The sequence below is a fragment of the Salvia miltiorrhiza genome, chromosome 6, assembly GCF_028751815.1.
Source record: "Salvia miltiorrhiza cultivar Shanhuang (shh) chromosome 6, IMPLAD_Smil_shh, whole genome shotgun sequence".
Taxonomy (NCBI): Eukaryota; Viridiplantae; Streptophyta; class Magnoliopsida; order Lamiales; family Lamiaceae; genus Salvia; species Salvia miltiorrhiza.
In genome coordinates this window covers 37895891-37910709 of record NC_080392.1, presented here as the reverse complement: position 1 = coordinate 37910709, position 14819 = coordinate 37895891, and the positions used below count along the sequence as shown (strand labels likewise).

The window sequence follows — 14819 nt, the reverse complement described above, 5'->3', positions numbered from 1 at the left end:
TGAGAGATTTTTTTTTTAGTAGAACTCTAAAATCGATTATGGGACAATTGGAAATTGAGTCCAAGACCAGTGTGTAAATTTTCTCATTAATTGGAGAAGAAAAATAGATTGGACGTTTCGAAACTTAATTTATTACCTTTTCAAACCAACCAATTTCAATAATGAAGAAAAATGGCATTTTTGGTAATAATAATGGTGGAGATGGAGACTGGAGATGAAGCCAGGAAACTATGGTTGTCTGAAAATTACGTGAATCGGTTTATGAATATAATTTTTTTTTTTTAAGTTTATGAATATTAAATTCTAAATAAATGCAAAAATCATCAAACTTTTAGTATGTCGGCTTACAAATATAAATTCTTAATGCAAGAACATCATCAAATTAATTAAAGATTCAATTTTTTTTTATCTGCTCACAAAAATTGTGGTATTTGAATTTTGGTAAACTTCTTCTACATTTTAATTAAAAAGAAAAATAACTATTTAACACATTACAATTTAATTTTGATATATCTTTTATTCTACTTTATACATAGAGTTAATATATAAAACTATCCACTTTCATATTGTAAAGATAAAAATTGTCCACTAAGATAAAAATAATAAAAATTGTCCACTTTTTAATTGAAAAGACAAAAATACCCCTTACTTTAAAATATTAAAAAATGACCACTCATTTCTCTTTCTCTCTCCTCTCTCTCTCACTTTACCTTCACGTCTCTCTCTCACCCTCTCTCTCTCACTACCGCCGCCGCCGCCACCTCTCTCTTCCTCCGCCACCTCCTGCTTCACCACCGTCGCCACACTCTCCGATGCCGACCTTCGCGCCACCGCCTAACGAGATCTACACCGCCATAGGATCCTTCTCCGCCGCTCCCGCCCTGCACAGATTCGTCGTCAGGTCTGGTCACGTTCGCCGCCTAGGCGCGACCGTCGTTGCCGATCTCGACCGTGTACTCCACGACCTCGCCGTCGCCGAGGTAGCGGAATCCGTCAGATTTGATGGCGGATTGGTGGACGAACAGATCCTCGCTGTCGTTGTCGTTTTTTTCCAAGTGCTTTCGATGAATTAGTGTGAATTTCGATTTCGATGAATCATGTACTCATTTTCCTCTTTGCGGTTTGAGCTAATCTTCAGCGATGGGTTAAATGTGCGGCAGATTTGGGGGATTTAGGGATATTCGCGATGGTATTTGATGAAATACCTAAGAGGTTCTCTCTCTCCATATGATGAAATTAATATAAGATCTATGAATATTTTTGTGAAATTTGAATATTTTGGTTAATGTTCTTGAATTCACGATCGGATTTATGAATTTACAATTTGATGTTCTTAAATTCACAACCAGATCTGTGAATTCACAACTTAATATTTCTTGAATTCACAATTGAATGTTTTTGAATTCACGATCGCATCTATGAATTCACAACTTAATATTCTTAAATTCACAACCAAATCTATGAATTTACAACTAAAACTCGAATTCACAACCAAAATAAATTATAATTTTAGTTGTAAATTCAAACTTTAAAAACTCAAATTCACAACTACTTGAATTCACAACCAAAATAAATTCTAGTTGTGAATTAAATTCAGGTTGTGAATTCGACTGATTGTAAATTCACAACCAACATAAATCTGGTTGTGAATTAAATTTTGGTTGTGAATTCATTTGGTTGTGAATTCACAACCAAAAAATTCTAGTTGTGAATTAAATTTTGGTTGTGAATTCCACTGGTTGTGAATTAAATTTTGGCTGTGAATTCAACTAGTTGTGAATTCACAAACAAAAAATTCTGGTTGTGAATTCTCAATTCACAACCAAAAAATTTTGGTTGTAAATTCACACTGGTTGTGAATTGCGGGATTTTTTAAAGGGGTGATGTAAAGTGGACATTTTTTTAATTTTTAATGTGAAGGGTATTTTGGTAACAGTGGACATTTTTTATGTTTTTTATTTTAGTGGACATTTTTTATCTTTACAATATGAAAGTGGCCATTTTAAAAATCCACTCTTATACATATCTTTTAAACAATAATTAGACTCGTATTTTTTTGAACTGCTTTCGATCTTGGTGGACAAATGGAGTATTATTGACGTTTACACGTATTTTATTGGTATAAAAATGGGCGAAACCAAGCAATAGTTTTAACAAATGAAAATAATAGTATGATTCAATGTTTATTCTTTTTTTTCTGATTAAAAAATAAATAAATAAATTGGTCCCAAGGCTCCCAAATACTCCTAAGATGTGCTGTCAATCACGGCTTCTTTAATAAGGTGTGGGACCCTCCATCTTCATCAATCATTATCTTGAATTTCTGTATCATTTTCCAAACTTCAACTTTTTTCACAGGCAACAATTAAGTTGCATCCTTTACGTTATACGTTATAGATGTGTTTTCTTTGATCGTAAATTTATAATAGGAAAAGGAAGGATAAATAAAATTTAACCCTTTAAATTCTTCCTTTCTTTTTCCACATTTCCTACTTAACCCCTATTCATTCCTCAATGATGGATAATATTATCACACCATTTTTGGAGGGGTAATATTATCCCTCCTTAGTAGTGTAAATGAAGAATGAGTATGGGTTAAGTAGAAAATGTGGGAAAAGAAATGAAGGATTTAAATAGTGAAATTTTGTTTATCCCTCATTTTCTCATGATAAATTTACAACCAAAGAGAACGCACCCTATAAAATAATTATAGAAAAAACTATATCAATTACGTTGCATCTTTTTTCTTATTGATTTTTAGACAAATACTCCTTTTTCTCCTTAAATTTTTTTCATTGGATTTCTTTTAAGGATGTTTGATGAGGTCTTATCCTTAGTCTGCATCTCTGTATTTATAAGAATTTTTTTAAATGTTTTGTTCTTTTTTCTCTTTCAAAAAAAAAAGATATAATGTTATATCTCTGCATTTTATAACCATCCATAAATATAATCAGACTTGATTCGTTAAGTTTTTCAATCTAACAATACTCATTGGACATGTTTGTTTGGCACGGATTCTGTCCTAGGAAAGTAATTTGATGCCAAAATATTAAATTCCTATGTTTGGTTAAATTTTTGTCAGACATGGAAAGTAATAAGAATCCTGAAAACAAGGGAAGTAATGCAACTTTCCAGGATTCTTATTCCTGTCTTTTCTTAGGTATTCTTTTTCCCCATTCTCAGGATTCTTACTTATATTATATTATATTATATTATATATATATATAGGGGGCAGTTATTCAATAAACCACCCTTATTTTAAGAATTACGAACCAGCAAAAATGCATGAATTTTATGTATAACACGCATGAATAAACTGTATAAATGCATGAATTGCGAAAAATAATTTTTTGCTACCTTTGGAATTCGAACTCAGGACCATGAATTTATCCAACAAGGTGATGAATCAACCGTAGATCTTGATGATCTAAGGGCTGAAAATGGTTCCTAATTTATATTTTAAGAAGCGTTCTTATTTTAGCCTTCCCCTATATATATATATATATATATATATATATATATATATATATATATATATATATATATATATATATATTCAATATTATTTGTATTATTTTATAAAATGCAAATTATTATTATTATTATTATTATTATTATTATTATTATTATTATTATTATTATTATTATTATTATTATTATTATTATTATTATTATTATTATTGATTAATTCATTCATGAATTATTTTAAGAAAATCATAATTTAATTCTTAGAATTATGAATCATATTTATTATTATTATTATTATTATTATTATTATTATTTAATTAGTTTATAATTTATTTTAAGCAAATTATAATTTAATTCTTAGAACTATGAATCATACTTTATCATGAAAATCTTAATTTAATTTTTTAAAACTATAAATCATACTTTATGTTGTACATTATTATTATTATTATTATTATTATTATTATTATTATTATTATTATTATTATTATTATTATTATTATTATTATTATTATTATTATTATTATGTAAGAAAAAAAATTGAATTTGATTTTAGAATTATAAATCATATAATTAACCTTAATAATGTACTTTGTTGTTACTATAAAATTAATTAGAGAAATTTATTATGAAGATTAAATTACAATTTAATTCTTATATATATTGATTAATTATTTATTTAATGATACAAATTCAGAATCTTAACAATTAGTTTTGGTATTTCCAAACACTGGATAATGAATCTATTAGGATTCATTTTCCACGGAATCAATTTCCTGGGAATAACAATCTAAATTCACATTACTTTCCTGACAAACAAACATTGAGTTTTTAATTTGTGAAATTAAGGCCTTCAAAATTTGGGTTTCACGTCATAATATGATTTTTCTTTTCAATTATAATTATTTTTCTCTTCGTCCACAAAAAAATTGTAATATTATAAAACGACACAAGTTTAAATAAAATGTGAGTAAGCTATTAATAAAACAGGGTCATGAGAGAGATCAAGCTCCAAAAAATTTAAATATGGGTGGAGTTATATGAATTCTACTATTTTAATTGAAAGTTAATTACGTCAAAACTCATGAATTTTGGGTCCATTTTCAGACTTTCCATGATTTTTTTTAATAAAAAATTCCCTGAATTTAATGTGTTGAACAATTTTTCCATGATTTTTTGCTCCGGTGAAGCTCCGGGCTGACCTGTCGCCTACGTGGCATTAAACAAAACTACGTCATTTTCACCCTTAAATGAAAACACGTCATTTTGGTTGCCATTGTAAAAAATACATTTCACCATTGCAAACCTTGATTGCTATTGTTGGAGAGAAATTGACTACGAGAGAAGACGAGAAATTGTTGTCGAGAAGAAGACGGAGAAGGAGAAATTGTTGACGAGAAGAGAATAAGCGAAAAATATTGACTACTCCTTTGGAGGCAAAATAGGGGACAAGTCTTCATCTATTCCTTCAACTTTTCATTTAGCGCCCATAGTTTTCATCGTCATTAGCGTCGCCCATAGCATTCATTGATCTAGGCTTCAAATGCGCCTTGAAAAATTGAATCTTTAATTTGTTACCAATTTTGATTTTGTGTTGTGTATTTGCTGGGAAGCGTCTGTAAAGGTATGAAATTCTTGTCAATTTCACTTATTTGTGTTTTTTTCCTTTATAGTGATGAATTTGCGTTGTACATTCATCATGGCGGCAAGTTTGTTAGATTAGGCGCTGACAAATTATACTCTGGTGGTGAAGTTGTTGCTAAATTTGGGTTTGATAAGGATAGGTTAGGCTATCTGGACTTAGAGGACGAAATCCAGAAACTTGGGTACGAGTCTTGGAATTGTATAGCATTTAAGGTCCCTAAAACTCTAGTTTTCATGGATTTGGTTGATGATAAGCAGGTCATGCAAATGAACAGCTGCATTACAAATACTTGTAGATCCATAAGCATATATGTAGATACTGGGAAGATGGGAATGTGAAGGGTGTTAAGGCAGTGACTAAGACAATAACTACTACTAGGAGTAGCTAGTACTGATAAGGGAAAAGGAAAGGTGGAGCAGAGCAAAGGAAAAGAGAAGGTGAAACAAAGCAAAGGGAAGGAGAAGGTGGATCAGAGCAAATGGAAGGAGTGTGTAGAGCAGAGCAAAGGGAACGACAAGGTGGAGCTTGAGCCAAAGAAGGGTAAGGGGCAGGTAGTTATAGGTACACCTATTTTGCAGATGGAAGAGTTGTATTATACAGATGAAGATGATGAGGATTATTGCCCTCAGCATGAGGAAAAAGAGCATGTGAAATCAGATGACTCATTAGGAGATGAGGAGTTAGGGTCAGAAGATGAGGAGTATGAAGAGGCAAGAACTAATGTCAGAGAGAGTATATGAGTAATAGGTGATATGGAAAGGTTGAAGGGGAATGATGAAGAGAAGTTGTCTGAATATGAAAATTCTTCTGAGAGATGGGTCTGTAAGTAATGACTCAGATGGTAAAGTGGTTAGGAGTAAACATCCTAAAGTTGTTTATGATCCTATGAGAGAAATTTCAGAATTAAACCTAGTACTAGGCATGCGATTTGAGGATGGATTCCAGTGCAAGAAGACACTGGTATCCTGGAGTATTGTAAAGGGGCATCGCATACACTTTAGGAGGGTGAACAAGGACCAATGTGAGGATTTTTTAGAGGAGCCTTGTCAATGGATAGTTTATGCCAGCATAGTAAAAATGAGAAGCCATTGGTTGTGAAGGTTTTAGGTGATGATCACACTTGTAGTTTTGCAGTAGGAAATAGGCAAGCTAGTTACAAGTGAATTGGAGAATAATACACTGAGGTCTTTAGAGTTAAACCTCAAATGTGTATTGAAGAGTTAAGGAATGATGTCAAGAGGCGGTTTAACATAGCTATTCCCAATGGTAGATTGTATAGGGCTAAGGCACATGCCTTACAGTTGCTTAGAGGTACTGTCAAGGGTCATTACAACAAACTGAGAAGTTATATAGTTGAGTTAATTAGGGTGGACAAAGAGGGGCGTTTTGAGCTGTTATGTGGTGATGAAACTGTATTTTAGGGACTATACATTAGGTTTTCTGCTTTAAAGAAGGGTTTTTTGGAGGGATGTAGACCAATTATATGCCTAGATGGTTGTTTTTTGAAAACACTCTTAAAAGGGCAATTGTTATGCGCCATTAGGAAGGATGACAATAATCAGATGCACCCCATTGCATGGGCTGTAGTAAAAGTGGATAATGAGGCATGTTGGAGATGGTTTTTGGGATTGTTGCTTGAGGAGCTTGGAATGAGGGATGGCAATGGATTTACATTAATATCTGATCTGCAAAAGGTTAGTAGCACAAAAACTTCTTACATTTGATCTTAAGACTTATATGCACTAATGTTTATTATGTCTTAATGGATTGATCTGCTTATAATATTATATGGACTGATCTGATCCCTTTATATAGACTGATCCCTGCTCTGATTTTGGAAAATATCTGTTAATTGGATAATGTTGCATTCTCATTGAAAAAATGTAGGGCCTAACTAATGCTATGAAAGAGTTGGCTCCATTTGCAGAGCACAGAAACTGTGCTCGTCATATCTATATGAACTAGAAGAAGCAGTTCAAGAGTGTGGCATTGAAGAACATATTTTGGCAAGTTGTGCGTTCTACATATGCAGAGGAGTGGGATGCAGCAATGGAGACTCTAAAAATTGAAAATCAGTAAGCATATAAGGATCTTCTTGAGAGAGGTCCTACCAGGCTTTCTAAAGCCTTTATTTCTACATGTTGTGTCAGTGATATGGTGGATAACGTTTGAGATTTTTTATGGGTATATTCTTAATGCTAGGGGAAAACATATCATCCATATGTTAGAGGAAATTAGAAATGAGCTAAGGGAGAGACAATATAAAAAGTTACAACATGTGAACACTGTGACTAATTCTATTACAATTGTTGTTAGGAAAAAGCTTGAAAAGCTTAAGTCACAGGCTAGATATTGTACTTCTCACCCTGGTCTCAGAGGAAAATTTGAGGTCTCAAACAAGGATGATAGATTTATTGTTTATCTTCATGAGAGGACCTGCAGTTGTAGGGTTTGGAAGATCACAGGTATATACCTTGTATCCATGTTGTTTCCGCTATACATTTCATGAACGAAGATCCAGTCACATATATGCATAGGTACTTGAGCACAGAAACTTACTTGAAGGCCTACTCATTCCCACTTGAGCCAGCTAATGGTGAAAGGTTATGGCCCAAGGCTCCTGGATATCCAGTTGAGCCCCCACAAGTGAGGATCATGCCCGGCAGACCAAAGAAGAAAATGAGAAGAGACAAGGATGAGAATGACCCCAAAAATCCTTCAATGCTGAGAAGGACAGGTACCATGATGACATGCCAAAAATGTTTACAAGTTTGCCATAACTCGAGGGGATGAAGTTGAAAAACCTGATGTGGAGAAGAGGAAATCTGGAAGACCAAAGAAGAACCCACTCACTGAGGCCACAACAGAGCCTACTTCAATAACAGAGACTACATAAAGGGGCAGGGGCAGGGCTATTGCAATGGAGATGCAAGAGGTAAATTGAATTATTACTTTAGTTGGATAAGTTATTTTCATACATTACTCCAATTTTAATTGTATTCTCTTTACATCATTGTAGGCTAGCAAAGGAATAGGTCATTTCATTGGAGAAGAAACAGACAATTCATATGTTGAAAGTGGGAGTTCAATGCAACAAATCCCAAGAGGAGAAGAACTCTCCATTAAAGGGCCTACACAAGAATCACAATCCAACACTTGAAGAAATTCTGAAACTGTTTCTTATGATTTTTGATCTTTTTTTGCCAAGATATGTACTTTTATTATGTATTAAGACAAGTTGAACTTGTAGCTAGATGTTGGTTTCTGGATTATGTAAGTACTTTGTTCAGGATTTCTAGTGGTATCTATTAATGATAGTAGATTATTGATCCATCTCCACTACTTTTGAAATCAGCTCTGCCTAACTTTTCTTGCTGTAAAATATGATGTTTAAATTGCACAGAGAATTGCAGAAATCCATTGTCATTACCATTCTCAAGGAGATTATAAAATGAATGACAAGAAAACACCATAAACCCTAACAAAGACAGTACACTATCCAAAGCAGCATATGACTGCAACACAACATAAAGAACTCCAACAACACAAGCACAAATCAACATATTCTTCTTCAAAATCTTGTTGTTGTTATCCTTCTCAGTTCTGAGGCGTTTCAATTATTCTCCAACAGTCTAATTCTCTTCAAATCTTCCTCCACATACTTCGTAGGCGATAGCATTCACCAATCAAGAAGTTTAATTTTGCAGATCCATCCTCTTCATTTCTAAGGTTTATTTCAAGATCTACTCACTCAAAGAAAGAACATTATTTCTGCAACAAAAAAGAATGTTTCTTTAAGGAAAAACTTCAAAAACAGAACTAAACTCGAAATAACATCACAATCACCTCTTTGTTGGAGCATCACAAGAATATTCGTCCAGGATTTAGGTACATTCTTGACGTTTTCATCTCTACTCCAATTCCGCATGTACATTCAGAGAACGAATCGGGTAGTCATGGACGAATCGCCTGAAGAGGAAGATGGCTAGAAATACATTTCAATCACTCAACCCTAATCGAGAAATGAGAGTTTAGATGTTAATTTACCCAAATCTGAAACCTAAATTGATTTATTAAACAAAAACTCATCAAAACGACGTCGTATTCTGCAAGTTCCTAACGGCGTCGTTTCTTTTCGTCGTCGGCTATGCCATGTCACGTTTCAGATCACTTAAAAGGTGTCATGTCAGCACTTAATTTGGGGATTCTTGAAAGTTATGGAAAAATTGTTCAACACATTAAATTCAGGAAATTTTTTATATATAAAAAAAAAGTTTATGGAAAGTTTGGAAATGGACCCAAAGTTCATGAGTTTTGGCGTAATTAACCCTATAATTAAAAGTGACAAATTTCTTATAAATTGATTTAAAAAGAAGTTGTGATAATTTTTTTATGGACGACGAAAAAAGAGAAACGTAGGGTCACTAGAGAGATTAAGCTCCAAATATACACATATATTACAGTGGCATATTTTAAAACTTATTGGTATACATAATTATAAATAGCATTAAATATAAATTATAATCGAATCATAACTTAATTCAAAATAGGGTTAAGTACCAAATACCCCCCAACGTTGGGGCCCCTATCGCGTATAGGACCTTATAGTCAGGGTTCGCGCTGTTTACTACCTCAACGTGGCTAAACCTAAGCAAATCCCCCCCCCAACGTTGGGCCTCTATCGCGTATATGACCCTATAGTCGGGTATTAAGTACCAAATACCCCCCAACGGTGACTTAATGCAGGGGGGGTATTTGGTATTTGAGGGGGGGATTTGCTTAGGTTTAGCCACGTTGAGGTAGTAAACAGCGCGGACCCTGACTATAGGGTCCTATACGCGATAGGGGCCCCAACGTTGGGGGGTATTTGGTACTTAACCCTTCAAAATAAGAAATTTTTACATGTAGCGTTCATAGCTAATATTTATGACGTGTAAATGGGGAACTTTTAGCGTAGATTATTTGGATAAGCATATTTATGAATTGAGAGGTGATACTAAAAACACTATATTCCAAACTTTTGAACAAGTATCTTTTTAGGTTTATAAAATGAAGTTGATTTTGTATAGTAGTGCAAAGTAACATTGCATGTGTTATTAATTAGTCATTGTTTATCAAGGTTGAATTATTATTTTTTAATTTTTTTTAAAGATCAAGGTTGAATTATTAAATACACATATATGTATAGTTGTCAAGTGCTTAAAAGATTGTACACACAATTTATTATAGATATATCTGTGTGTGTCTTGGTGTGTATTAAAAGTTACGGCGTCAGCCAAAATATGTGAATATTTGGTGCAAATTTATAATTATATAGTAGAAAGAATAATATTGTCACACCCCAATTCTTGAATGAATAAATATAATCGAGGTGCAACTAATTCATAGAAATAAACAAGGAACAACCTTGTTAAGACTCGAATAATAAGATAACGAGTCGGGCTATGCCCCTTTGGATCACAAGTTTTGTTTCATGTTTCTGACAACCAACATTCATTAGCATAAAACTAGAATTTCAAATTTAAGCTCGACATGAAGTCATCTTAAGTTGAGAAAACAAAAGATGTATAAGAGTAATTGCTACAGCGGAAGTCTAACATATGAATTTTAACTCTAGCCTCAGCTCCGTCCCGTCAGCACCAGCCAGCCAACCTGAAAACATTTGAAAGTATTTTTGGGCTAAGTACTAATGTACTTAGTGGGCATGCATTTTCATAAACATTTCATATTTTCGTAAGAGCAGTTTATCCAATTATACTTGACATGACTTAGAAGGTTTTAAAATGAAAGAAGTACTTCTAAGCATGTTAAAACATTTTTCATTTGTGCGCACATGTCACACTCCCTTTCCGTTACTCGCTGTGATCCCGGACCTTTTAGCCACCGACGGATCCATTACTCCTGCTTTACTTGGACTGAGGGCGTAACCCAGCCAAGCTCCCATTTGGGACCCAATGCTCCGGAACACATCCCGTCGAGCACCCTTATAACGCCTCATACATGATTAGTGCCCGAATGGAGATCAACCCACCGAGTCAGCTAATAGGTGTACACAATTCTCAAACAACGTGTTAGGTCATAAGAGAACCTCGATCGATTAACTTATGCGAGCCTTAAACAGAGCAGAGTGCACAAAATATTTTATTGGATAAACAGTTTTCATTACATTAAATAAACAATTTGCATTTCATTGAAAACATTTAGAGCTTAATAACTCAATCATACTTTGTACATTTGGAAAGTAAGCCCACCTGGTTAGGCAAAGCCTGAAGATCATAATCACTTATAAACCTGTCTTGGGAAAGCAGCGCTAATCCCCCTGGTCACAAAGCCTACAAGAAATTCTATTCTTAATAGGTCTTGTGAAGCTAATCTTAATTCATGGTGAAGTGCTTAATATTCTATGATTCACTTAGCCGGGTTTTTAAAATTTAATGAATAAATAATTGAAAACATTTCTCTTGAGTTAAGAACACCAACAATATTCTTACTCATCTTTCTTTAATAATTGGAAGTATAAATAAAACCAATTAAATCATAAATACTTTTTATTTGCAAAAATGCATATGCAAATGCATGTCATGCTTAGCATATAATAAGTAATCACTTAAAATATGCACATAATAATAATATAATATTATTATGCAAATCATCTTTAAAATAATTAATCAAACTAATTATAGTCAAATTAATTAAATTATGGATTACCCAAAATAATTAAATGTAGGGCTAGTTCTTAAAATTTTACAGCCCAAGCAATTAAAATAAAGGCCCAGCTGATAAATTAAATCAAAAGAAAATCGGCCCAAATAAGAAGCCCAACTGAAATAAAAAAATGAAAAAAAATCGGCCCAATTGGCCCAAGCCTCAAAGCCCAACACCTAGCCTTCAAGCCCTTTTCTCCCCCCCTTTCAGCCGCTCACTCACATGCACATAGCTTTTCTCTTTCTCCCTCGGTTCCGCCATATCCGCCCCTTCTCCCTCGAAATTCCGCCGCCGCGGCTCCTCCTCCGGCGAGAAGCCGATGACCGGCCCTCTCCCTCTCCCCCATCTTCTTCTCCCTCGTTTTCCCTCTTCCTAGCCACCCGTCTATCTCTCTCCTCTTTAGCGACGGAGAGACGCCACCGCCTCCCTCCATCTAGCAGACTCCCGGCGACAGCAGCCCAGACCGCCGCCGTTCTCCACTCAGATCTCCGATCCTCATCTCTCTTCTCTAGTTCCGGCCGCAGCCGCCTTCTTCCCCGGTGAGACAGCCACCGGTCAACCATCTCCCTCGCCCCTATTTCTCTCGACTCTGCAGTCGACGGTAGCAGCAGCGATGAGCCGGCCACCACCGCCTCTTCTCCCATCTTCTCCGCCGCCAGCCACTGACTCCTTCGTCATCTCCCTCCGATCTCCCTCTATCGTCTCTCACCTCTTTTTTCCCCAGAAACAGAACACACACACTGAACACAGGCACCGCGCCGCCGCCTGAAACTCTAGGCTAAGCCTCCCCCGACTGACAGACGCTCACAACACAGACCATGACTCCCTCCCCTCTCAGTTTTTCGCCCTTGGCCGGACAGCAGCAGGAGAACCACCGCCGCCGACCGCATCTCTCTTCTCGACTCATACAGCCAACAACCACATCAAGGTTCGAAATCAAAGCAAGACAAAGCTTCAAGACTCTATTTTTATTTATTTTCGATTTTCATCATTGTAAAACATTTGATATGTTTGCTTAAACACATATATGAGTATGTATATATATAAATATATATAAATGAATGTATGCATATGTGTTTCTCTGTGAATTTTGGTGAAGGTATGTATGGCTGTGATTTGTGTGTGAAAGTATTGGACGTGTCTCATTCAATATTGTAAAAACAAGTCATGTAGTTTAAAGAAGAAGAAGATGAAACCTTGGGGATGTTCTGTTCAAAGATATGAATTTGCTTTGATGTTGAAGCTATGAAACTGCTTGACTGTTTTAAAAAAAAAACATGAGCTCCTCCTCGGCAGAATGAGTTGTGGGAATTATGAATGGAGAATATAAGAATTTGGCTGATATACCTTACGTATATTATAAGTTGCAAAATGTTGGGTGTAAAGGAAAGCTGCAAAATGTTGGGTGTAAAGGAAAGCAAAATGTTGGGTGTAAAGTGGGAGGAAAGGTGGAGGATGCAACTTTTGCTGTAAGTGTTTTGATATAAAAATTAAAGGGGCATAGTTGGTGGAGAGTAGTGGGTGTGGGAGTAGGTGGGTGAAATAAAATAAAATAAAATAAAAAGTCTTCCGGGTTGTACTATGAAAACTGTAATAATTCTTCAGGGTTTGCTAACTAAAAGCTCGTGAAAATGCTTTGAATGCTAAATTAAATAAATATGCGACGCACATAAATTTAATAACTAAATTTACAAATATATTTTTTTTTAAATCACTTTTGTTGGAATTAAAATAAATTTATTTTCTATATATCCGGCGTGAATCATCTTAATCTAAGTTCAAAATAATTCTAAATTTAATATAAATAGGCGGGGTGTTACATTCCTCCCTCCTTATAAAAATTTCGTCCTCGAAATTGCATATCTGGGTCATCTCGTTTGGATACTAGACTTCACTATCAGTGCGGCTACATAGCTTGATTGTTATCGCATCTTTCTAATTGTGAGAACACCATGTCTATAGTCTCGAGAACTGTTGACAAACGAACTCATTCTAATCATATTATGCTTATCGTAATCAAAGAAGATCTTTATTGGGACAACTATATAGTACGAGTTTATACATTGGGATGACTAAATTGACAATCACCGAGGTCATAGTCATGTGGGCTGGCCAGACCCAACAAAACGAATCACTCAGTCAAATGGGAGCTTCGCCCCCAATCATGTCAACGTCTTATTCATGTAAGGCTTTGGTCAAACTTCTAACTTAAAAACACTTACTAACAAGTACTTCATCATAAGTCACTAGTACCATGAAAGTCCATTCTATGCCGTTCTAGCAAAGCTGTCACGACTAATCATCATAATCATAAGAAACATAAGTTCTTATGTGAAAAACTTAATCTCACCGCTATTGAAATAGCTCTAGTGAATCCTTAGTCTTAAGGTATTGCCTCTATGTTGTAACATCTCTATGTTAAACATTTCTATCTTACCAGTCTTTACTTAAATCGATCAAGCGGTACTATCACGACTAACATTCGTAAGGCATTCTTGGGTGGTTCTCTTACGGTTTGTAAAAGAACTCATCATTCTAATCATATAGGCAGTGAACCTAAAATGATAACATAAAACTTTCTCATCATTCATTCATACATACATATATTTGCTTTCTTTGAAATTTTGAGTCATATGGACATTAAATGTCCCTTTCATGAAAAACTTTGCTTATGCCGGAAAGATTCAAGGAATCTAACTCGACCATACATACATACATACATTGATTCGTTAAGGGCTCGGGTTGTCCCAAACACGAAATACATTCATTGAGTCGTTATGGGTTCGGGTAGTCCCAAACACGACAAAAAACATTCACATAGCATCGTAAACATAAGGCGCACATTTTCTTGAAAACTTTCATAACATCTGAAATACATATATGTATATTTTTGAAACTATTATCGTACCTTGGTTGCGGCAGTGTGACGGTGAGCTGAAGGCTACTGACATTCTTAGAAGTCTAGAGATACTATTCTAGACTTAACATCAAAAGCTTATGG

General features: G+C 34.7%; 1 long non-coding RNA gene across 1 annotated transcript; it reads right to left on the bottom strand.

Moving 5' to 3' along the window:
- Positions 1–10564: 10564 nt before the first annotated feature.
- Positions 10565–11463, bottom strand: LOC130989479 (uncharacterized). The gene is made up of 2 exons (XR_009090628.1): positions 11365–11463; positions 10565–10765 (listed from the first exon to the last, which is right to left on the bottom strand). It is a non-coding gene; the product is annotated as an uncharacterized LOC130989479 (long non-coding RNA).
- Between the last annotated feature and the right edge of the window lie 3356 nt (positions 11464–14819).